The 23,283-nt window shown below is 45.4% G+C and overlaps 1 protein-coding gene across 3 annotated transcripts in view; it reads left to right on the forward strand.

Moving 5' to 3' along the window:
- The first annotated feature begins 263 nt into the window (after positions 1-263).
- Positions 264-23,283, forward strand: part of LOC134956875 (putative ferric-chelate reductase 1) — a 234,925-nt gene continuing 211,905 nt past the window's right edge. For all 3 annotated transcript variants that reach the window (XM_063938760.1, XM_063938759.1, XM_063938761.1), the window contains exon 1: positions 264-344. The gene's annotated coding sequence lies outside the window, so the exon portion shown is untranslated. The remainder of the gene's footprint in view (positions 345-23,283) is intronic.

Raw genomic sequence — 23,283 nt, forward strand, 5'->3', positions numbered from 1 at the left:
GTTCCCTTATCATTGTGCCTCCGTGTGTTTTTTTTATGTATTATCGTTAGTCATTCCTTCAACCAAAGTGTAGGATTTTTTTTTGCTGTTGAAGAAAAGAAACAACAATGGGGTTTTATCAATAAACCTAGAGAGCAGTTTCTCTCAACAGCTTTATATACATAAACCCCACCCTCTGAGGTGAAGGATAAAAACTAGCACAGACTCTAATCTCATTACTGACACCTGTGATTAGAAAACTATTGCTGCTGCAGACCGTAAAACAACAACACATCACCACTCTCCCTTACCTGTGCTTTTCTGCACTGGAGTGTGCAGCATTCAGCTGAGAAGGCGTATTTCAAGTGAGTGGTGCAAAATCATGTGTTATTTTCCATCTGTGTGGTTAGTTATCTAAAGCAAATGATGTGAAAATTAGTATTATTAGGAAAATATCAGGGGTGGCTTATTCAGGAAATTGTATAAAATGAAACTATGTACATGTAATGAAAAATGATGTCATGGAATTACTGTATGCAAATGTAATAAAGAAATGAAAATCTGTTAATTCTGCTAGTGTGCCTCAACCATACAGTGCACATAAAATACAATGCCTTCCATTGGTTGATTTATAAAAATCCTGTGGTAAAAATTCAGAAAATGGGATACACTAACCAAGCAAACGTAAACTCATAATATATGTATATAGTACATAGAGAGAGAGAAAGGAAAAAATAAATGGCACCCTTAAATAAATGTTAAATAAATAAATAAATGTTCCCTTTCAGAAATGCATCAAAATCCAGTGAACGCACATCAAGCCGGGATTTTGGTATGTCTGAATGCAAATTACCCGGGATGTCTTAAAGGGGTATAAGACACAAAAAACATTTTGGGGCACCACATGCTCCTTTGTCAAGGTAAACAGGTAAACTTTACTTGCTCACCTTGACAAAGGGGTGCGTGATGCCCCGAAACATTGGTATGTTTTTTTTCACTTAAGATATCTAGGTTTTTCAAGAATTCGAGTGCCACTGACTTTTTCTCTATTGCAACATATTCAGAGGGCACCGGAGCTATTATCAACAATTAAGCCGGACTACACTTTGTGTGTGTGTGTGTGTGTGTGTGTGTGTGTGTGTGTGTGTGTGTGTATATATGTGTGTGTGTGCATATATATATATATATATATATATAGATATATATATATATATAGATAGATAGATATTGAGAGAGATATAGGTAGATGTATAGTAAATATTTACATATGTTATATTAGTGTACTGTTCTGAACAGCTTGTTTGCTCACATTCATTGTACATTTTGGTACTGTACTTGTTATTTAAGGGGGCACGGTATGTAAAAACACTGGCTACAGTACCTTACATTCTGTTATCATTTGGCTGCTGTTGCTACAGTAAAGTGCGAGCAGAGTATGAGAGCAGGATTCGTTTGCCATGAATAGTATGCAGCAACTATTTGCAGGCATGTGCCTACACACCTGCTCCTATTGCAATCAATGGTGTGTGCAGCCGCTGCGACTATTCACGGCAAGGTGCACATATACGCATCACAGAAGGCTATTATATGTAGGATAAGTGGGGACACATCTGTATGTATATATATATATATATATATATATATATCATGGGGTACATTAATCTAACATACATAAACTCATGATTTAACCTAACATGAGGAAACTTGTATGATATAATATATATATATATATATATATATATATATATATATATATATATAGAGAGAGAGAGAGTTGTAACAGGCACTGACTGATAAAGCAACCACCGAGGTGCCTTCCTTGAATTGCACAGTGGAAGATTAGGTTCCCTGAGGCAGACTGGCCTGTCTTCCTCTATATAAGGAACCAGGCAGCACTCAACTGTTTTTTGTGAACAAACCCAATAATTATAAGTTAAATCGTGAATAGAAGCATGATTAAAAAAAACAACGTTTCAATGCCTCACAGGCGTTTTTTTCAAGGTGCAAATGCTCACAAAACACACACACACACACACACACACACACACACACACACACACACACACACACACACACACACACACACACGTCGAGTCTCCCATATCCAAAATGCTTGGGGTCAGAGGTATTTTGGATATTGGATTTTCCTGTATTTTGGAATATGTGCATACCATAATGTGACATCTTGGGGATGGGACACAAGTCTAAAAATAGAATGCATTTATGTTTCATATACACCTTATGCACACAGCCTGAAGGTAATTTTTATACAACATGTTTAATCGTTTTCTGCATGAAACAAAATTTGTGTACATACATAAAATTCATTTATGTTTCATATACATGTTATACACACAGTCTGAAGGTAATTTGATACAATATTTTGAATAATTGTGTGCATTAAACAAAGTTTGTGTATAGTACATTGAGACATCAAAAATATAAGGTTTTACTATCTCAGTTACGCTCAAAAAAGTCTGTACAGTATTTCAGAATAATCTGTACTTTGGCTATTGGAGATTAAACCTGGTAAAAATTCAGTTAAGTTATATTACGAGTGTGTGTGTGTATGTATATGTATGTACATGTGTACGTATGTATATGTATATATATATATATATATATATATAAAAGCTGATTTTGTATTTCTGTTACACTTGCTGGAGCTGCAGACAGACCTCTGTGTATAGATTGGTCTGGAGACTAGCACTAATAGAAATGTCACTGATGCAGGGACCGTCGGTTACTTGTACATCCATTACCAATATTTCTCCTAAATATGATATGACTAATACCTTTTGGTTACTTATTATGGGGCTGATGCAAAATTCTAATTTGCTGATGTCTTTTGCATATTTTGCACTCTGCATGATCCAGGGCCATTCACAAAAAGAAAAAGAAAAGGGTTGTCATTTGCTGATGCACAATAAATAAAATACAGTATATCCTTTATTACATTAATTTAAAAGTCTTTCATCCAATAAGTCAATCAGTGAAATATGTAAAAAGATAGAGTGTTTAAGCTTCAAAGTGTTAGAAATGTGCATTAAAACACAATGTCGCAAGGAGCTCATGTACGGGCAATTCATATCTATATTTTATTTGGATTGTCTTAAATCAAATTGTTTATCATCCAAGAATACTAGAGATTTAAATAAAAACATTCACAAATAATGATGCCTAAATGGTTATTTTTCCAACATTTTCTTAAGACCGTGACAGTATGTACTTTGAAATAATATCTTGTGTCATATAACAGTCTATGTGGTTCAATCTCATCACAAATATTGCTGTCAGTATCTTTGAAAGGATATGTTTGTTATTAGTCTTTGAAATAATATAAAGGTCTGTGATAACATCAGTGGTGCAAGTAGAAAAAATGTCTTATAGGTAATGTGTGCGCGTGCCGAAGGCGCGAGCATAAAAAAATTGGTGTGGTCAAATGCCACATAGGGCGTGGCCAATGAAAATGGCGGCGTGATACACATATGGGGGGACCAGATACACATATGACCCCACTAGTGCCAGATACACATTGCCCCACAGTGCCAGATATACGTTGCCCCAGAGTGCCAGATATACATTGCCCCAGAGTGCCAGATATACATTGCCCCAGAGTGCCAGATATACATTGCCCCTCTGTGCCAGATATACATTGCCCCTCTGTGCCAGATATACATTGCCCCTCTGTGCCAGATATACATTGCCCCACTGTGCCAGATATACATTGCCCCACTGTGCCAGATATACAATGCCCCACTGTGCCAGATAAACATTGCCCCAGAGTGCCAGATATACAATGCTCCACTGTGCCAGCTATACGTTGCCCCAGAGTGCCAGATATACAATGCCCCACTGTGCCAGATATACAATGTCCCACTGTGCCAGATATACAATGCCCCAGAGTGCCACATATACAATGCCCCACTGTGCCAGATATACAATGCCCCACTGTGTACCCCTCCCCACCTGCTCACCGCTGCCTCTGTTGTTTCTTCTATGTGAGAGGAGGAGAGCACAGCGTGCACCTCTCCTGACCCTCATTGCTCGTGAAGTCCGACTCTGGACTCCGGCGACGGGTATCTCAAATGAGGCGCCAGTTCGCTAGCCAATCGGAGCTCACAAACCGGCAGCCAATCAGGAGCCGCGGCTGCCGGTCCGCGAGCTCTGATTAGCTAGCAAACCGGTGCCTTATTGAGATTCAACCCGCCGCCGCTGCAGCCACCGCTGGAGACCGGACATCTTAGAGAATTAAGGGGCAGGAGAGGAGCTGCGCTCTCATCCCCTCACACAGCAGCGGGATGCAGGTTTGGTGGACGGCCCGGCGGTTTGGCGTACCGGTTTGGAATTTCTTACCGGTACGCCATACCGGCCCATACCACCATACTTGCAGCACTGGATAACATATTCTTGCGGCAAGATACAGGATAATATTTCAAAGTATAATTCAGACCTGATCGCTAGGCTGCATTTTCTCAGAGCCTGCGATCAGATCCGAACTGCGTATGCACTGCAATGGGCAGGCGCGATGGACGGCAGCAACGGGGATCGGTGAATAGCAACGGGATGGTGCGAAAAAAGTGATCACACCGGCGATCGCAAGGTGACTGACAGAAAGAGGACGTTTGTGCAGTCATGTCCAAGCATTGGAAGGGAGGGTGTCTGACGTCAATTCTGGTCCCAAACAGGCTGAAGTGATCGCAGCGGTTAAGTAAGTCCTGGGCTGCGCACACACTGCACAAAATCAGTTTGTGCAGCTCTGCTACACATGCGTTCGCACACTTGCACAGCTAAAATACACTCTCCCTGTAGACGGCGACTATCTGATCGCTGCAGTGCAAAAATCGCTTGCTAGCGATCAGGTCTGAATTACCCCCCACGGTCTTAAGAAAATGTCACTCTCTCTCTTTATATATTTCATTTACGGATCTGTATGATTAAAGACTTTTAAATTAATGTAATGAAAGGATTACTGTATTTTAATTATTGAGCATCAGCAAATGACAACCATTTTCTTTTTCTTTTTGTGTATATATTTTTTGTGTGTATTAAACAAAATTTGTGTACATTGAGACTAGAGATGAGCAATTCGGATTGCTTGGAATCTGAGCTGCTCTGAACATTGGGAAAACGAGTTCAGCTCGGCCAGACTCGGATCCCACTGTGAGGTCAAACGTCATGCTCTCAGGTTGGATTCTCCCAGGAGTTGGTTCCTATATAAGGAGCCATTTCACAGAAACGCATGCTACTGTATGCTGCGCTGGCTCTGCTCTATTGGTTGTGTGCTGTGTACAGACTCACAAGTGGCTCTGCTATAGGGGGCACGCTGCTGTGTGTTGCGCTATACTCTGCTGTATTGCGCTGTGCCCAGACACGTTAGTGGCTGTGCAGTATAGTGACTGTGTATATAGGGGGCACACTGCTGTGCGTTTCGCTGTGCTATGCTGTATTGGGCTGTGTCCAGGCTCAATGGCTGTGCCAGAACTGATGCTAGGGTGTTCGGCGCCCACTGCAAACTATAAATTTGCGTCCTCCCATACTTTACAAAGGGACAGCACACATAATGCCCCCTGTAGCAGTGACTCTTATACACATAATGCTCCCTGTAGTAGTGCTGCTTATACACACAATGGACCCTGTAGTAGTGATGCTTACACAAGTAATGCCCCCTGCAGCACTGATGCTTACGCACGTAATGCCTCCTGTAGTAGTGACGCTTACACATGTAACGCCCCCTGTAGTAGTGATCTTTACCCATGTAACGCCCCTGTACCAGTGACGATTACACACGTAACACTTCCTGTACCAGTGACGATTACACACATAATGCCCCCTGTACCAAGTGATGCTTACACACGTTACGCCCCCTGTACCCAGTGATGCTTACACACGTTACGCCCCCTGTACCCAGTGACGCTTACACACGTTATGCCCCCTGTACCCAGTGATGCTTACACACGTAACGCCCCGTGTACTCAGTGATGCTTACATATGTAACGCCCCCAGTACCCAGTGACGCTTATACATGTTACTCCCCCTGTAGCAGTGACGCTTACACACGTAACGCCCCCTGTAGCAGTGACGCTTACGCACATAATGCCCCCTGTAGCAGTGACGCTTACACACGTAATGCCCCCGTAGCAGTTACGCTTACACAAGTAAAACCCACCGTAGCAGTGACGCTTACACACGTAACGCCCACCGTAGCAGTGATTCTTACACAAATTATGCTGCACAGTCACACATACACATATACACACTAGGGATGAGCGGGTTTGTATCTCGGAGTTCAGGATCCGATCCCGTCCAAGTCTGGCTCGGGACTTCCCGCCAGACTCGGATCCCAGAACAAGGCAAAAACGTCATCATCCCGCTGTCGGATTCTTGTGGGTTTTGGATTCCATATAAGGAGCTGCGTGTCACCGCCATTTTCTCTCCGGACTTGGAGAGTGAGGGAGACAGACCTCTGTCTCTCTGTGGGTGGTGGCATTGGGTGGGTTCAGTGTGTACTCTTTAGGGGTGCTGTACAGGGGTGATGTCCTTGGGTGTCCTGTGCTGTTTGGGCTGCTGCACAGGGTTGTTGCTGTCCTGTGCTGTACAGGGGTGCTGTCCTGGGGTGCTGTCCTGAGGTGTCCTGTGCTGTTAGGGGTTCTGTACAGCGGTGCTGCTATCCTGTGCTGTACAGGGGTGCTGTACTATGCTGGTAGGGGTGCTGTCCTGTGTGCTGTAAAAATAAAAAGGCACTTTCCTGTGTGCTGTAAAAATATAGGGGTGCTGTAAAAATAAAGCAATGCTGTGGCCCTGTTGGGTGCTGTAAAAATAAAGGAACTCTGTGGCCCTTTCCTGTATATTGACAAATATAGGGGTGCTGTAAAAATAAAGGAATGCTGTGGCCCTGTCCTGTATGCTGTAAAAATATAGTGGTGCTGTGTAGAGATGAGCGGGTTCGGTTCCTCGGAATCCGAATCCCCCCGAACTTCAGCCTTTTTACACGGGTCCGAGGCAGACTCGGATCTTCCCGCCTTGCTCGGTTAACCCGAGCGCGCCCGAACGTCATCATCCCGCTGTCGGATACTCGCGAGGCTCGGATTCTATCGCAAGACTCGGATTCTATATAAGGAGCCGCGCGTCGCCGCCATTTTCACACGTGCATTGAGATTGATAGGGAGAGGACGTGGCTGGCGTCCTCTCCGTGTAGAATAGATTAGAGAGACACTTGATTTACTACTTGGGGAGCATTAGGAGTACTCAGTACAGTGCAGAGTTTTGCTGATAGTGACCAGTGACCACCAGTTTTATTTATAATCCGTTCTCTGCCTGAAAAAAAACGATACACAGTCACATACCATATCTGTGCTCAGCCTCAGTGTGCTGCATGATAATATCATCCATGTATATCTGACTGTGCTGAGTGCTCACTGCTCACACAGCTGAATTGTGGGGGAGACTGGGGTGCAGTTAATAGCAGGAGTACAGTGCACACTTTTGCTGCCAGTGTGACTGACCAGTGACCACCAGTATATTGTCTGCCTGAAAAAGTTAAACAAACACTCCTGTGGTGTTTTTTTTTTTTATTCTATAAACGCATTCTGCTGACAGTGTCCAGCAGGTCCGTCATTCATTATATTATATAAATATTTACCTGCAGTAGTGTTATATTTTTTTTGTTCATCTCCATCATCTTTATCATCTCTATATTAGCAGACGCAGTACGGTAGTCCACGGCTGTGGCTACCTCTGTGTCGTCAGTGCTCGTCCATAATTGTATACCTACCTGTGGTGGGGTTTTTTTTCTATCTTCTTCATACTAGTAGTTTAGGAGTCTGCTGACAGTGTCCAGCAGGTCCGTCATTATATTATATATACCTGCAGTAGTGATATATATATATATTTTTTATATCATTATCATCTCTATACTAGCAGACGCAGTACGGTAGTCCACGGCTGTAGCTACCTCTGTGTCGTCAGTGCTCGTCCATAATTGTATACCTACCTGTGGTGGGGTTTTTTTTTTTATTTTCTTCATACTAGTAGTTTAGGAGTCTGCTGACAGTGTCCAGCAGGTCCGTCATTATATTATATATACCTGTAGTAGTGATATATATATATTTTTATATCATTATCATCTCTATACTAGCAGACGCAGTACGGTAGTCCACGGCTGTAGCTACCTCTGTGTCGTCAGTGCTCGTCCATAATTGTATACCTACCTGTGGTGGGTTTTTTTTTTCTATCTTCTTCATACTAGTAGTTTAGGAGTCTGCTGACAGTGTCCAGCAGGTCCGTCATTATATTATATATACCTGCAGTAGTGATATATATATATTTTTTATATCATTATCATCTCTATACTAGCAGACGCAGTACGGTAGTCCACGGCTGTAGCTACCTCTATGTCGTCAGTGCTCGTCCATAATTGTATACCTACCTGTGGTGGGGGGTTTTTTTCTATCTTCTTCATACTAGTAGTTTAGGAGTCTGCTGACAGTGTCCAGCCGGTCCGTCATTATATTATATATACCTGCAGTAGTGATATATATATATTTTTTTATATCATTATCATCTCTATACTAGCAGACGCAGTACGGTAGTCCACGGCTGTAGCTACCTCTGTGTCGTCAGTGCTCGTCCATAATTGTATACCTACCTGTGGTGGGGTTTTTTTTTCTATCTTCTTCATACTAGTAGTTTAGGAGTCTGCTGACAGTGTCCAGCAGGTCCGTCATTATATTATATATACCTGCAGTAGTGATATATATATATATTTTTTATATCATTATCATCTCTATACTAGCAGACGCAGTACGGTAGTCCACGGCTGTAGCTACCTCTGTGTCATCAGTCACTCGTCATCCATAAGTATACTAGTTAGAGATGAGCGCCTGAAATTTTTCGGGTTTTGTGTTTTGGTTTTGGGTTCGGTTCCGCGGCCGTGTTTTGGGTTCGAACGCGTTTTGGCAAAACCTCACCGAATTATTTTTGTCGGATTCGGGTGTGTTTTGGATTCGGGTGTTTTTTTCCAAAAACACTAAAAAACAGCTTAAATCATAGAATTTGGGGGTCATTTTGATCCCAAAGTATTATTAACCTCAAAAACCATAATTTACACTCATTTTCAGTCTATTCTGAATACCTCACACCTCACAATATTATTTTTAGTCCTAAAATTTGCACCGAGGTCGCTGTGTGAGTAAGATAAGCGACCCTAGTGGCCGACACAAACACCGGGCCCATCTAGGAGTGGCACTGCAGTGTCACGCAGGATGTCCCTTCCAAAAAACCCTCCCCAAACAGCACATGACGCAAAGAAAAAAAGAGGCGCAATGAGGTAGCTGTGTGAGTAAGATTAGCGACCCTAGTGGCCGACACAAACACCGGGCCCATCTAGGAGTGGCACTGCAGTGTCACGCAGGATGGCCCTTCCAAAAAACCCTCCCCAAACAGCACATGACGCAAAGAAAAAAAGAGGCGCAATGAGGTAGCTGACTGTGTGAGTAAGATTAGCGACCCTAGTGGCCGACACAAACACCGGGCACATCTAGGAGTGGCACTGCAGTGTCACGCAGGATGTCCCTTCCAAAAAACCCTCCCCAAACAGCACATGACGCAAAGAAAAAAAGAGGCGCAATGAGGTAGCTGTGTGAGTAAGATTAGCGACGCTAGTGGCCGACACAAACACCGGGCACATCTAGGAGTGGCACTGCAGTGTCACGCAGGATGTCCCTTCCAAAAAACCTCCCCAAACAGCACATGACGCAAAGAAAAAAAGAGGCGCAATGAGGTAGCTGTGTGAGTAAGATTAGCGACCCTAGTGGCCGACACAAACACCGGGCCCATCTAGGAGTGGCACTGCAGTGTCACGCAGGATGTCCCTTCCAAAAAACCCTCCCCAATCAGCACATGATGCAAAGAAAAAGAAAAGAAAAAAGAGGTGCAAGATGGAATTATCCTTGGGCCCTCCCACCCACCCTTATGTTGTATAAACAAAACAGGACATGCACACTTTAACCAACCCATCATTTCAGTGACAGGGTCTGCCACACGACTGTGACTGATATGACGGGTTGGTTTGGACCCCCCCAAAAAAGAAGCAATTAATCTCTCCTTGCACAAACTGGCTCTACAGAGGCAAGATGTCCACCTCATCTTCACCCTCCGATATATCACCGTGTACATCCCCCTCCTCACAGATTATCAATTCGTCCCCACTGGAATCCACCATCTCAGCTCCCTGTGTACTTTGTGGAGGCAATTGCTGCTGGTCAATGTCTCCGCGGAGGAATTGATTATAATTCATTTTAATGAACATCATCTTCTCCACATTTTCTGGATGTAACCTCGTACGCCGATTGCTGACAAGGTGAGCGGCGGCACTAAACACTCTTTCGGAGTACACACTTGTGGGAGGGCAACTTAGGTAGAATAAAGCCAGTTTGTGCAATGGCCTCCAAATTGCCTCTTTTTCCTGCCAGTATAAGTACGGACTGTGTGACGTGCCTACTTGGATGCGGTCACTCATATAATCCTCCACCATTCTATCAATGTTGAGAGAATCATATGCAGTGACAGTAGACGACATGTCCGTAATCGTTGTCAGGTCCTTCAGTCCGGACCAGATGTCAGCATCAGCAGTCGCTCCAGACTGCCCTGCATCACCGCCAGCGGGTGGGCTCGGAATTCTGAGCCTTTTCCTCGCACCCCCAGTTGCGGGAGAATGTGAAGGAGGAGATGTTGACAGGTCGCGTTCCGCTTGACTTGACAATTTTGTCACCAGCAGGTCTTTCAACCCCAGCAGACCTGTCTGCCGGAAAGAGAGATCCAAGGTAGGCTTTAAATCTAGGATCGAGCACGGTGGCCAAAATGTAGTGCTCTGATTTCAACAGATTGACCACCCGTGAATCCTTGTTAAGCGAATTAAGGGCTGCATCCACAAGTCCCACATGCCTAGCGGAATCGCTCCGTGTTAGCTCCTTCTTCAATGCCTCCAGCTTCTTCTGCAAAAGCCTGATGAGGGGAATGACCTGACTCAGGCTGGCAGTGTCTGAACTGACTTCACGTGTGGCAAGTTCAAAGGGCATCAGAACCTTGCACAACGTTGAAATCATTCTCCACTGCACTTGAGACAGGTGCATTCCATCTCCTATATCGTGCTCAATTGTATAGGCTTGAATGGCCTTTTGCTGCTCCTCCAACCTCTGAAGCATATAGAGGGTTGAATTCCACCTCGTTACCACTTCTTGCTTCAGATGATGGCAGGGCAGGTTCAGTAGTTTTTGGTGGTGCTCCAGTCTTCTGTACGTGGTGCCTGTACGCCGAAAGTGTCCCGCAATTTTTCTGGCCACCGACAGCATCTCTTGCACGCCCCTGTCGTTTTTTAAAAAATTCTGCACCACCAAATTCAAGGTATGTGCAAAACATGGGACGTGCTGGAATTTGCCCATATTTAATGCACACACAATATTGCTGGCGTTGTCCGATGCCACAAATCCACAGGAGAGTCCAATTGGGGTAAGCCATTCCGCGATGATCTTCCTCAGTTGCCGTAAGAGGTTTTCAGCTGTGTGCGTATTCTGGAAAGCGGTGATACAAAGCGTAGCCTGCCTAGGAAAGAGTTGGCGTTTGCGAGATGCTGCTACTGGTGCCGCCGCTGCTGTTCTTGCGGCGGGAGTCCATACATCTACCCAGTGGGCTGTCACAGTCATATAGTCCTGACCCTGCCCTGCTCCACTTGTCCACATGTCCGTGGTTAAGTGGACATTGGGTACAACTGCATTTTTTAGGACACTGGTGAGTCTTTTTCTGACGTCCGTGTACATTCTCGGTATCGCCTGCCTAGAGAAGTGGAACCTAGATGGTATTTGGTAACGGGGGCACACTGCCTCAATAAATTGTCTAGTTCCCTGTGAACTAACGGCGGATACCGGACGCACGTCTAACACCAACATAGTTGTCAAGGACTCAGTTATCCGCTTTGCAGTAGGATGACTGCTGTGATATTTCATCTTCCTCGCAAAGGACTGTTGAACAGTCAATTGCTTACTGGAAGTAGTACAAGTGGGCTTACGACTTCCCCTCTGGGATGACCATCGACTCCCAGCGGCAACAACAGCAGCGCCAGCAGCAGTAGGCGTTACACGCAAGGATGCATCGGAGGAATCCCAGGCAGGAGAGGACTCGTCAGACTTGCCAGTGACATGGCCTGCAGGACTATTGGCATTCCTGGGGAAGGAGGAAATTGACACTGAGGGAGTTGGTGGGGTGGTTTGCGTGAGCTTGGTTACAAGAGGAAGGGATTTACTGGTCAGTGGACTGCTTCCGCTGTCACCCAAAGTTTTTGAACTTGTCACTGACTTATTATGAATGCGCTGCAGGTGACGTATAAGGGAGGATGTTCCGAGGTGGTTAACGTCCTTACCCCTACTTATTACAGCTTGACAAAGGGAACACACGGCTTGACACCTGTTGTCCGCATTTCTGGTGAAATACCTCCACACCGAAGAGCTGATTTTTTTGGTATTTTCACCTGGCATGTCAACGGCCATATTCCTCCCACGGACAACAGGTGTCTCCCCGGGTGCCTGACTTAAACAAACCACCTCACCATCAGAATCCTCCTGGTCAATTTCCTCCCCAGCGCCAGCAACACCCATATCCTCCTCATCCTGGTGTACTTCAACACTGACATCTTCAATCTGACTATCAGGAACTGGACTGCGGGTGCTCCTTCCAGCACTTGCAGGGGGCGTGCAAATGGTGGAAGGCGCATGCTCTTCACGTCCAGTGTTGGGAAGGTCAGGCATCGCAACCGACACAATTGGACTCTCCTTGTGGATTTGGGATTTCAAAGAACGCACAGTTCTTTGCGGTGCTTTTGCCAGCTTGAGTCTTTTCAGTTTTCTAGCGAGAGGCTGAGTGCTTCCATCCTCATGTGAAGCTGAACCACTAGCCATGAACATAGGCCAGGGCCTCAGCCGTTCCTTGCCACTCCGTGTGGTAAATGGCATATTGGCAAGTTTACGCTTCTCCTCCGACAATTTTATTTTAGGTTTTGGAGTCCTTTTTTTTCTGATATTTGGTGTTTTGGATTTGACATGCTCTGTACTATGACATTGGGCATCGGCCTTGGCAGACGACGTTGCTGGCATTTCATCGTCTCGGCCATGACTAGTGGCAGCAGCTTCAGCACGAGGTGGAAGTGGATCTTGATCTTTCCCTAATTTTGGAACCTCAACTTTTTTGTTCTCCATATTTTATAGGCAGAACTAAAAGGCACCTCAGGTAAACAATGGAGATGGATGGATTGGATACTAGTATACAATTATGGACGGACTGCCACGGTTAGGTGGTATAAAAAAAACACGGTTAGGTGGTATATAATACAATTATGGATGGACGGACTGCCTGCCGAGTGCCGACACAGAGGTAGCCACAGCCGTGAACTACCGCACTGTACACTGGTTGATAAAGAGATAGTAGTATACTCGTAACAACTAGTATGACGACGGTATAAAGAATGAAAAAAAAACCACGGTTAGGTGGTATATATTATAATACAATTATGGTTGGACGGACTGCCTGCCGAGTGCCGACACAGAGGTAGCCACAGCCGTGAACTACCGCACTGTACACTGGTTGATAAAGAGATAGTAGTATACTCGTAACAACTAGTATGACGACGGTATAAAGAATGAAAAAAAAAACACGGTTAGGTGGTATATATTATAATACAATTATGGTTGGACGGACTGCCTGCCGAGTGCCGACACAGAGGTAGCCACAGCCGTGAACTACCGCACTGTACACTGGTTGATAAAGAGATAGTAGTATACTCGTAACAACTAGTATGACGACGGTATAAAGAATGAAAAAAAAACCACGGTTAGGTGGTATATATTATAATACAATTATGGATGGACGGACTGCCTGCCGAGTGCCGACACAGAGGTAGCCACAGCCGTGAACTACCGCACTGTACACTGGTTGATAAAGAGATAGTAGTATACTCGTAACAACTAGTATGACGACGGTATAAAGAATGAAAAAAAAACCACGGTTAGGTGGTATATATTATAATACAATTATGGTTGGACGGACTGCCTGCCGAGTGCCGACACAGAGGTAGCCACAGCCGTGAACTACCGCACTGTACACTGGTTGATAAAGAGATAGTAGTATACTCGTAACAACTAGTATGACGACGGTATAAAGAATGAAAAAAAAACCACGGTTAGGTGGTATATATTATAATACAATTATGGTTGGACGGACTGCCTGCCGAGTGCCGACACAGAGGTAGCCACAGCCGTGAACTACCGCACTGTACACTGGTTGATAAAGAGATAGTAGTATACTCGTAACAACTAGTATGACGACGGTATAAAGAATGAAAAAAAAACCACGGTTAGGTGGTATATAATACAATTATGGTTGGACGGACTGCCTGCCGAGTGCCGACACAGAGGTAGCCACAGCCGTGAACTACCGCACTGTACACTGGTTGATAAAGAGATAGTAGTATACTCGTAACAACTAGTATGACGACGGTATAAAGAATGAAAAAAAAACCACGGTTAGGTGGTATATATTATAATACAATTATGGTTGGATGGACTGCCTGCCGAGTGCCGACACAGAGGTAGCCACAGCCGTGAACTACCGCACTGTACACTGGTTGATAAAGAGATAGTAGTATACTCGTAACAACTAGTATGACGACGGTATAAAGAATGAAAAAAAAACCACGGTTAGGTGGTATATATTATAATACAATTATGGATGGACGGACTGCCTGCCGAGTGCCGACACAGAGGTAGCCACAGCCGTGAACTACCGCACTGTACACTGGTTGATAAAGAGATAGTAGTATACTCGTAACAACTAGTATGACGACGGTATAAAGAATGAAAAAAAAACCACGGTTAGGTGGTATATAATACAATTATGGTTGGACGGACTGCCTGCCGAGTGCCGACACAGAGGTAGCCACAGCCGTGAACTACCGCACTGTACACTGGTTGATAAAGAGATAGTAGTATACTCGTAACAACTAGTATGACGACGGTATAAAGAATGAAAAAAAAACCACGGTTAGGTGGTATATATTATAATACAATTATGGATGGACGGACTGCCTGCCGAGTGCCGACACAGAGGTAGCCACAGCCGTGAACTACCGCACTGTACTGTGTCTGCTGCTAATATAGACTGGTTGATAAAGAGATAGTATACAATACTACTAATATACTGGTGGTCAGGCACTGGTCACCACTAGTCACACTGGCAGTGGCACTCCTGCAGCAAAAGTGTGCACTGTTTAATTTTAATATAATATTATTTATCATGTACTCCTGGCTCCTGCTATAACAACCTGCAGTGCTCCCCAGTCTCCCCCACAATTATAAGCTTTATATACAATACATTGATGTGCAGCACACTGGGCTGAGCAGTGCACACAGACTGAGTCACTGTGTGACTGTGTATCGTTTTTTTCAGGCAGAGAACGGATATATTAAATAAAACAAACAACTGCACTGTCTCTGGTGGTCACTGGTCACTGTGGTCGTCAGTCACTAAACTCTGTCTGCACTCTCTTCTAATCTACAGTATCACAGCAATCTCTCTCTCTCTCTCTCTCTTCTAAATCTAATCTAAATGGAGAGGACGCCAGCGACGTCCTCTCCCTATCAATCTCAATGCACGTGTGAAAATGGCGGCGACGCGCGGCTCCTTATATAGAATCCGAGTCTCGCGAGAATCCGACAGCGTCATGATGACGTTCGGGCGCGCTCGGGTTAACCGAGCAAGGCGGGAAGATCCGAGTCGCTCGGACCCGTGAAAAAAAAAGTGAAGTTCGTGCGGGTTCGGATTCAAAGAAACCGAACCCGCTCATCTCTAATACTAGTATCCATCCATCTCCATTGTTTACCTGAGGTGCCTTTTAGTTGTGCCTATTAAAATATGGAGAACAAAAATGTTGAGGTTCCAAAAATAGGGAAAGATCAAGATCCACTTCCACCTCGTGCTGAAGCTGCTGCCACTAGTCATGGCCGAGACGATGAAATTTCATCAACGTCGTCTGCCAAGGCCGATGCCCAATGTCATAGTACAGAGCATGTAAAATCCAAAACACGAAATATCAGTAAAAAAAGGACTCAAAAATCTAAAATAAAATCGTCGGAGGAGAAGCGTAAACTTGCCAATATGCCATTTACCACACGGAGTGGCAAGGAACGGCTGAGGCCCTAGCCTATGTTCATGGCTAGTGGTTCAGCTTCACATGAGGATGGAAGCACTCAGCCTCTTGCTAGAAAAATGAAAAGACTTAGGGGTATATGCAATTCACGGTGAATCGCTGCAAATTATCGCCATTTTTTAATTCGACACAATTCGACAGGTGAATTCCGGCAGGTGGCTGCCGGAATTCACCATATTCAATGAAAAACGGATTCGACATTCCCGCGGGCGAAAAACGGCCGATTTGCCGGATTTTGCCGCGATTTAAAAAAACGGGGAAAAACTGGAAAAAATGGCGTGGGGTCCCCCCTCCAAAGCATAACCAGCCTCGGGCTCTTCGAGCTGGTCCTGGTTCTAAAAATGCGGGGGGAAAATTGACAGGGGATCCCCCGTATTTTTAAAACCAGCACCGGGCTCTGCGCCTGGTGCTGGTGCAAAAAATACGGGGGACAAAACGAGTAGGGGTCCCCCGTATTTTTCACACCAGCATCGGGCTCCACTAGCTGGACAGATAATGCCACAGCCGGGGGTCACTTTTATACAGTGCCCTGCGGCCGTGGCATTAAATATCCAACTAGTCACCCCTGGCCGGGGTACCCTGGGGAAGTGGGGACCCCTTCAATCAAGGGCTCCCCCCCCCCAGCCACCCAAGGGCCAGGGGTGAAGCCCGAGGCTGTCCCCCCCATCCAATGGGCTGCGGATGGGAGGCTGATAGCCTGGAGTAAAATGTCGGAATATTGTTTTTTCCAGTAGTACTACAAGTCCCAGCAAGCCTCCCCCGCAAGCTGGTACTTGGAGAACCACAAGTACCAGCATGCGGGAGAAAAACGGGCCCGCTGGTACCTGTAGTACTACTGGAAAAAAAATACCCAAATAAAAACAGGACACACACACCGTGACAGTAAAACTTTAATTCATACGTCGACACACACATACTTACCTATGTTCACACGCCGACATCGGTCCTCTTCTCCATGTAGAATCCACGGATACCTGAAAAGAAAAGATCAATATACTCACCTCAGCCATGGTCCAGAGATAAATCCAGGTACTTGGCAAAATAAAAAAACGCAAAGACCCGGTCCTGCGGACTGAAAGGGGTCCCATATTGACATATGAGACCCCTTTCCCCGAATGAGCCGGGACCCCACGTGACTCCTGTCACTAAGGTCCCTTCAGCCAATCAGGAAGCGCTACTACGTGGCGCTCACCTGATTGGCTGTGCGCTGTCTGAACTCAGACAGCGCATCGCACAGCTCCCTCCATTATATTCAATGGTGGGAACTTTGCGGCTAGCGGTGGGGTCACCCGCCGGTCAGCGGCTGACCGCGGGTAACCCCCGCAGACGGCAAAGTTCCCACCATTGTAAGTAATGGAGAAAGCTGTGCGATGCGCTGTCACAGCTCAGACAGCGCACAGCCAATCAGGTGAGCGCCACGTAGTAGCGCTTCCTGATTGGCTGAAGGGACCTTTCTGTGACAGCTGTCACGGAGAGGACTCTCAGCATTCGGGGTAAGGGGTCCCATGTGTAAGCATGGGACCCCTTTCAGTCCGTTTGGTCGGGTGTCCGGTTTGTTGTTTTTTTACAAGTACGTGGATTTATCTCTGGACCCTGGTTGAGGTGAGTATATTGATCTTTTCTTTTCAGGTATCCGTGGATTCTACATGGAGAAGAGGACCGATGTCGGCGTGTGAACATAGGTAAGTATGTGTGTGTCGACGTATGAAATAAAGTTTTACTTTCACGGTGTGTGTGTCCTGTTTTTATTTGGGTATTTTTTTCCCAGTAGTACTACAGGTACCAGCGGGCCCGTTTTTCTCCCGCATGCTGGTACTTGTGGTTCTCCAAGTACCAGCTTGCGGGGGAGGCTTGCTGGGACTTGTAGTACTACTGGAAAAAACAATATTCAGACATTTTACTCCAGGCTATCAGCCTCCCATCCGCAGCCCATTGGATGGGGGGGACAGCCTCGGGCTTCACCCCTGGCCCTTGGGTGACTGGGGGGGGGAGCCCTTGATTGAAGGGGTCCCCACTTCCCCAGGGTACCCCGGCCAGGGGTGACTAGTTGGATATTTAATGCCACGGCCGCAGGGCACTGTATAAATGTGACCCCCAGCTGTGGCATTATCTGTCCAGCTAGTGGAGCCCGATGCTGGTGTGAAAAATACGGGGGACCCCTACTCGTTTTGTCCCCCGTATTTTTTGCACCAGCACCAGGCGCAGAGCCCGGTGCTGGTTTTAAAAATACGGGGGATCCCCTGTCAATTTTTCCCCCGCATTTTTAGAACCAGGACCAGCTCGAAGAGCCCGAGGCTGGTTATGCTTTGGAGGGGGGACCCCACGCCATTTTTTTCAGGGATTTTACCATCCATCTATAAAAAAAAATAAAAAAATATTATTTTAAAAAATATATAAATATTACCTGTGCCTCCAAAAAAGACAAACCAAGTACCTAATCCCTTCTAATATAAATAGATCTGATATTACCAAGAAAAAAAAAACAAGAAAAAAAAACATGTTTTAATTTTTTTTTATTGGTTTCACCCTCCAAAGTGTGGCGGATTGGGCCAGGTGTTTGTGTCGGCCACTAGGGTCGCTTAGCTTAGCCATCCAGCGACCTCGGTGCAAATTTTAGGACTAAAAATAATATTGTGAGGTGTGAGGTGTTCAGAATAGACTGAAAATGAGTGGAAATTATGGTTATTGAGGTTAATAATACTTTGGGATCAAAATGACCCCCAAATTCTATGATTTAAGCTGTTTTTTAGGGTTTTTAGAAAAAAACACCGAATCCAAAACACACCCGAATCCGACAAAAAAATTTCGGTGAGGTTTTGCCAAAACGCGTTCGAACCCAAAACACGGCCGCGGAACCGAACCCAAAACCAAAACACAAAACCTGAAAAATTTCCGGTGCACATCTCTATGTGGCCCTGTCAGGTGCTGTAAGAATAAAGGAATGATGTGGCCTGTCCTGTATGCTGTAAAAAATATAGGGGTGCTATAAAAATAAAGGAATGCTGTGGCCCTGTTGGGTGCTGTAAAAATAAAGGAACACAGTGACCCTGTCCTGTATGATGTAAAAATATAGGGGTGCTATAAAAATAAAGGGGCACTGTTCTGTTTGTTGTAAATATAAAGGGGCACTGTTCTGTGTGCTGTAATAATAAAGGGGCGCTGTTCTGTGAAATGGAGAACAAAAATTTGAAGGAAAAAATTGTGAAATTTCATGAACCACTTTCTAGTACTAGTGCTGTAGCTGCTGACACCAGTCATGACATTGATGATGCAATTCCATCAACGTCGTCTGCTAAGGCCGATAGAGGGCATGTAGAATCTAAGAAGCAAAAATTAATAACAAAAAAAAAATTATCTGATGAGAAACTTAAAATTGGCAATATGCCATTCACGACACAAAGTGGCAAGGAAAGGCTAAGGGCTTGGCCTATGTTCATGACTGGTGGCTCAGCTTCTCATTAAGATGGAAGCTCTCCTCCCTCTCGAAAAATGTAAAAAATAAAGCTTGTTAAAACACAAGAAAAAAACAGCTGTGCGTTCAGACTCAGAGATTTCACAAATCCAGGGGTGTATCTACACTTTGGCGAGGATGGCACTCGCCAGGGGCGCCTACAGAGCCGGGGCGCCGCTGGCTGTACCACCCGCAACTACTGGACATGTCTGCAGGGAGCTGCGTGCCCATGACTCTCAGCGGCAGCATGAGAGACTCTCCTTCCGTGTCTTAGTCAGCCAGGGGGAGGTGCCGGCCACAGACGCCGCTCTCTCTGTGTGACAGCGGCCGTCGGGTCTGCATTTTCTTCTGCTCAGCTTATCCCTTACACAAAAAGGCGCCGTGTGTGAGTATGCAGCGGGAGACAGGCGCTGATCCACAGGGCAGCGGCAGAGGTAACTGTGCAGTGGGTGCGGGCTCAGCGCTTCATGAGGGAGCGAACAGAGGCTATGTCTGTGCTTGGGGGACAGGGCGGGGGGCAGCAGAATTACCAGAGAACTGATGGTGAGGGGAGATTTGATGTGGGGGGAGCGTTTAGCAGGAGGGTATCTTGAATCAAATAGATTATAGAACTTAAATATATCTTCCCCCATGTGCCATCTCCCATCTTCAGGATGGTATATTGAGAAGAAGGAATATGGGGAGCATGGCATATTGAGGAGAAGGCATATGGGGGGGGGGGGGGGGGGGGCTGGCAGCATATTGAGAAGAAGGGGCTGCTGGGAGCTTTAGTTTATACAGTCTTTATTGTAATGCGGCGGCTTCAGCTGCTGCATGCCTTGGTTGTTGCCTGTTGCCGGGGCGGGTGAATAACTGCCGGGGGAAGGGGGCAAAAAGGTGCTGCCTCTTCACGTCCCTCCAATGCCCGGCATGAAAAAACATAAATATATATATATATATATATATATATACAGAAACACTCTACCCGGCACTCCTGTAGCTCCCCTCCATAATGTAAACTGCTCCCGTGCCATCTTAAGCGAGAGTGCATCCTCCCGTACATATGTTTTCCATAAAAGCGACACTGTGAGGCTTAATGAAATGAAAAATACAATGCTTTTATTGTAGCATGCTACAATAAAAGCACTGTATTTTTCATTTCATTAAGCCTCTCTGTGCCGCTTTTATGGAAAACATATGTACGGGAGGACGCACTCTGGATGGAATGGAAGAACAATGGCGGCACTCTGGAGACTTAGTTCAAAGAAGTGAAAAAATCAGTGCAGTTTAATCAACGTTTCGGGGGTACTGGCCCCCGTCTTCAGGATACACTCATATATACACATATATATAAACAAGCAGTGCGGTCTGGCTCTCTCACTTGCTGATTAATTGCGCCGGGTGCCCGCATCCAAAATTAATACAGAGACACAATGAAGCAGCACTCCAGGCGACTAAACAGAATCACTCATTAGCACATAATGGAAACTATGTGCTAATGAGTGATTCTGTTTAGTCGCCTGGAGTGCTGCTTCATTGTGTCTCTGTATGTGTATATATATATATATATATATATATATATATATACATATATATGCATCAAACGACCGGTGCCCTCCACAGATGAGCAAATGGTAACTAGACGTATAATATAGCAGTCGGCGGCACTCACGACTTCATCAGGAGGATGACACAGACGCGGTCTGAACAGTCTGTTCAGACGGCGTCTGTGTCATCCTTCTGATGGAGCCGTGAGTGCCGCCGACTGCTATATTTTTTTTATATATATATATATATATATATATATATATTAGTGCTTGAAGTGGGCCGGTATGGCGTACCGGCACTACGAGCACTGACAGTGAGGACCCCTGCCGTCGCAATTTTTTGGCTGACGGTCGGCGGAAAATTTGATAATGGTGGCGGTCATAGGAGCAGCGCCGAAGGCCGCCGACCAGAGCCTCTGCCCCACCGACCACAGCCTCCTCAATGCCGCAGACGTCCACAGCTGCCTCCATTGCCCACAGTCTCCTCATCCCCTGCACCAGTGACCACAGCCTCCTCCACACCACCACTGCTCATTAGGTAATCTCCGTAGTCCATACTGTATGTCCTTAATGTCCCTCTTTTTGTCACTCTCCCTGTCCCTGCTGTCACTCTCCCTGTCCCTATGTCACTGTCCCTGCTGTCACTTTTCCTGTCTCTATGTCACTGCTCTCACTCTCCCTGTCCCCAAATTTTCAGTGTGGCATAATGTGAATTTTGTCTCAGTCAGTGTGAATTGTGGATCATAGTGTGTGGCATAATGTGACTTGTGGCTCCTACTGTGTGGCATAATGTGAATTTCGGCTCATTCCGTGTGGTATAATGTGAATTTTGTCTCATTCAGTGTGAATTTCGGCATATACTGTGGCTTAATGTGAATTTTGCCTCATACTGTGTGGCATATGTGAATTTCGGCTCATACTGTGTGATACAATGTGAATTTTGGCTCATACTGTGTGGTATATTGTGAATTTGGCTCATACTGTGTGATATAATGTGAATTTCGGTTCATACTGTGTGATATAATTTAAAGTTCGGCTCATACTGTGTGGCATATGTGATTTTCGGCTCATACTGTGTGAGATGATGTGAATTTCGGCTCATACTGTGTGGCATACTGTATGTGAATTTCGGCTTATACTATGTTGCGTAATGTGAATTTTGGCTCATTCCATGAGGCATAATGTTAAATCCTACTATTGTGGTGAATAATGTGTATAAGGGACATGCCTCTTTTTCCGGGGCGTGCACATATTACAGCCTTTACTTTCCCATACTCCCACTTCAAAATTTCCACTTCGACCACTATATATATATATATATATATATATGATATAGACACACACAAACATACATACACCCATCTTCCCTATCTCAAATCAGAGGGGGGAGGGGGGGTGCCAGTCCCTTAATTTGCCAGGGGTGCTCGGACCCCTAGATACACCATTGCACAAATCCACAAGGAGAGTCCAAGTGTGTCCACGGTTGCTATGTCTAGGCCTGATCTTCCCAAGACATTTGCACGCCCTCTGCAAGTGCTGGGTGGAGCACCGCCAGTCCAGTTGCTGATATTGAGATTGAAGATGTCACAAGGATGAGGAGGATATTGGTGTAGCTGGCACTGAGGAGGAAGTTGATGGTGAGGATTCTGATGGTGATGTGGTTTGTTTGAATAAGATATCAGTGGAGACAGTTGTTGTCCATGGGATGAAAAAGCCCATTGTCATGCCTGGGCAAAATACCAAAAAATCCACCTCTTCGGTGTGGAATTATTTCTCCACAAATCCGGACAACAGGTGTCAAGCCATCTGTTGCCTTTGTCAATCCATAATAAGTAGGGTTAAGGATGAAAACCACTAGGAACATCTTCCCTTATACGTCACCTACAGCGCATACAAGTCATTGTCAAGTTCATAAACTTTGGGTAAGAGCGTAAGCAGTCCAGTGACACCTAAATCCCTTTTTCCTGTTGTATACAAGCTCCTGCAATCCACACCACCAACTCCCTCATCGTCAATTTCCTCCTCAGTCAGGATCAGAAGTAGTCCTGCAGGCCATGTCACTGACATGACTGACG

The sequence above is a fragment of the Pseudophryne corroboree genome, chromosome 9 (assembly GCF_028390025.1).
Source record: "Pseudophryne corroboree isolate aPseCor3 chromosome 9, aPseCor3.hap2, whole genome shotgun sequence".
Lineage (NCBI taxonomy): Eukaryota > Metazoa > Chordata > Amphibia > Anura > Myobatrachidae > Pseudophryne > Pseudophryne corroboree.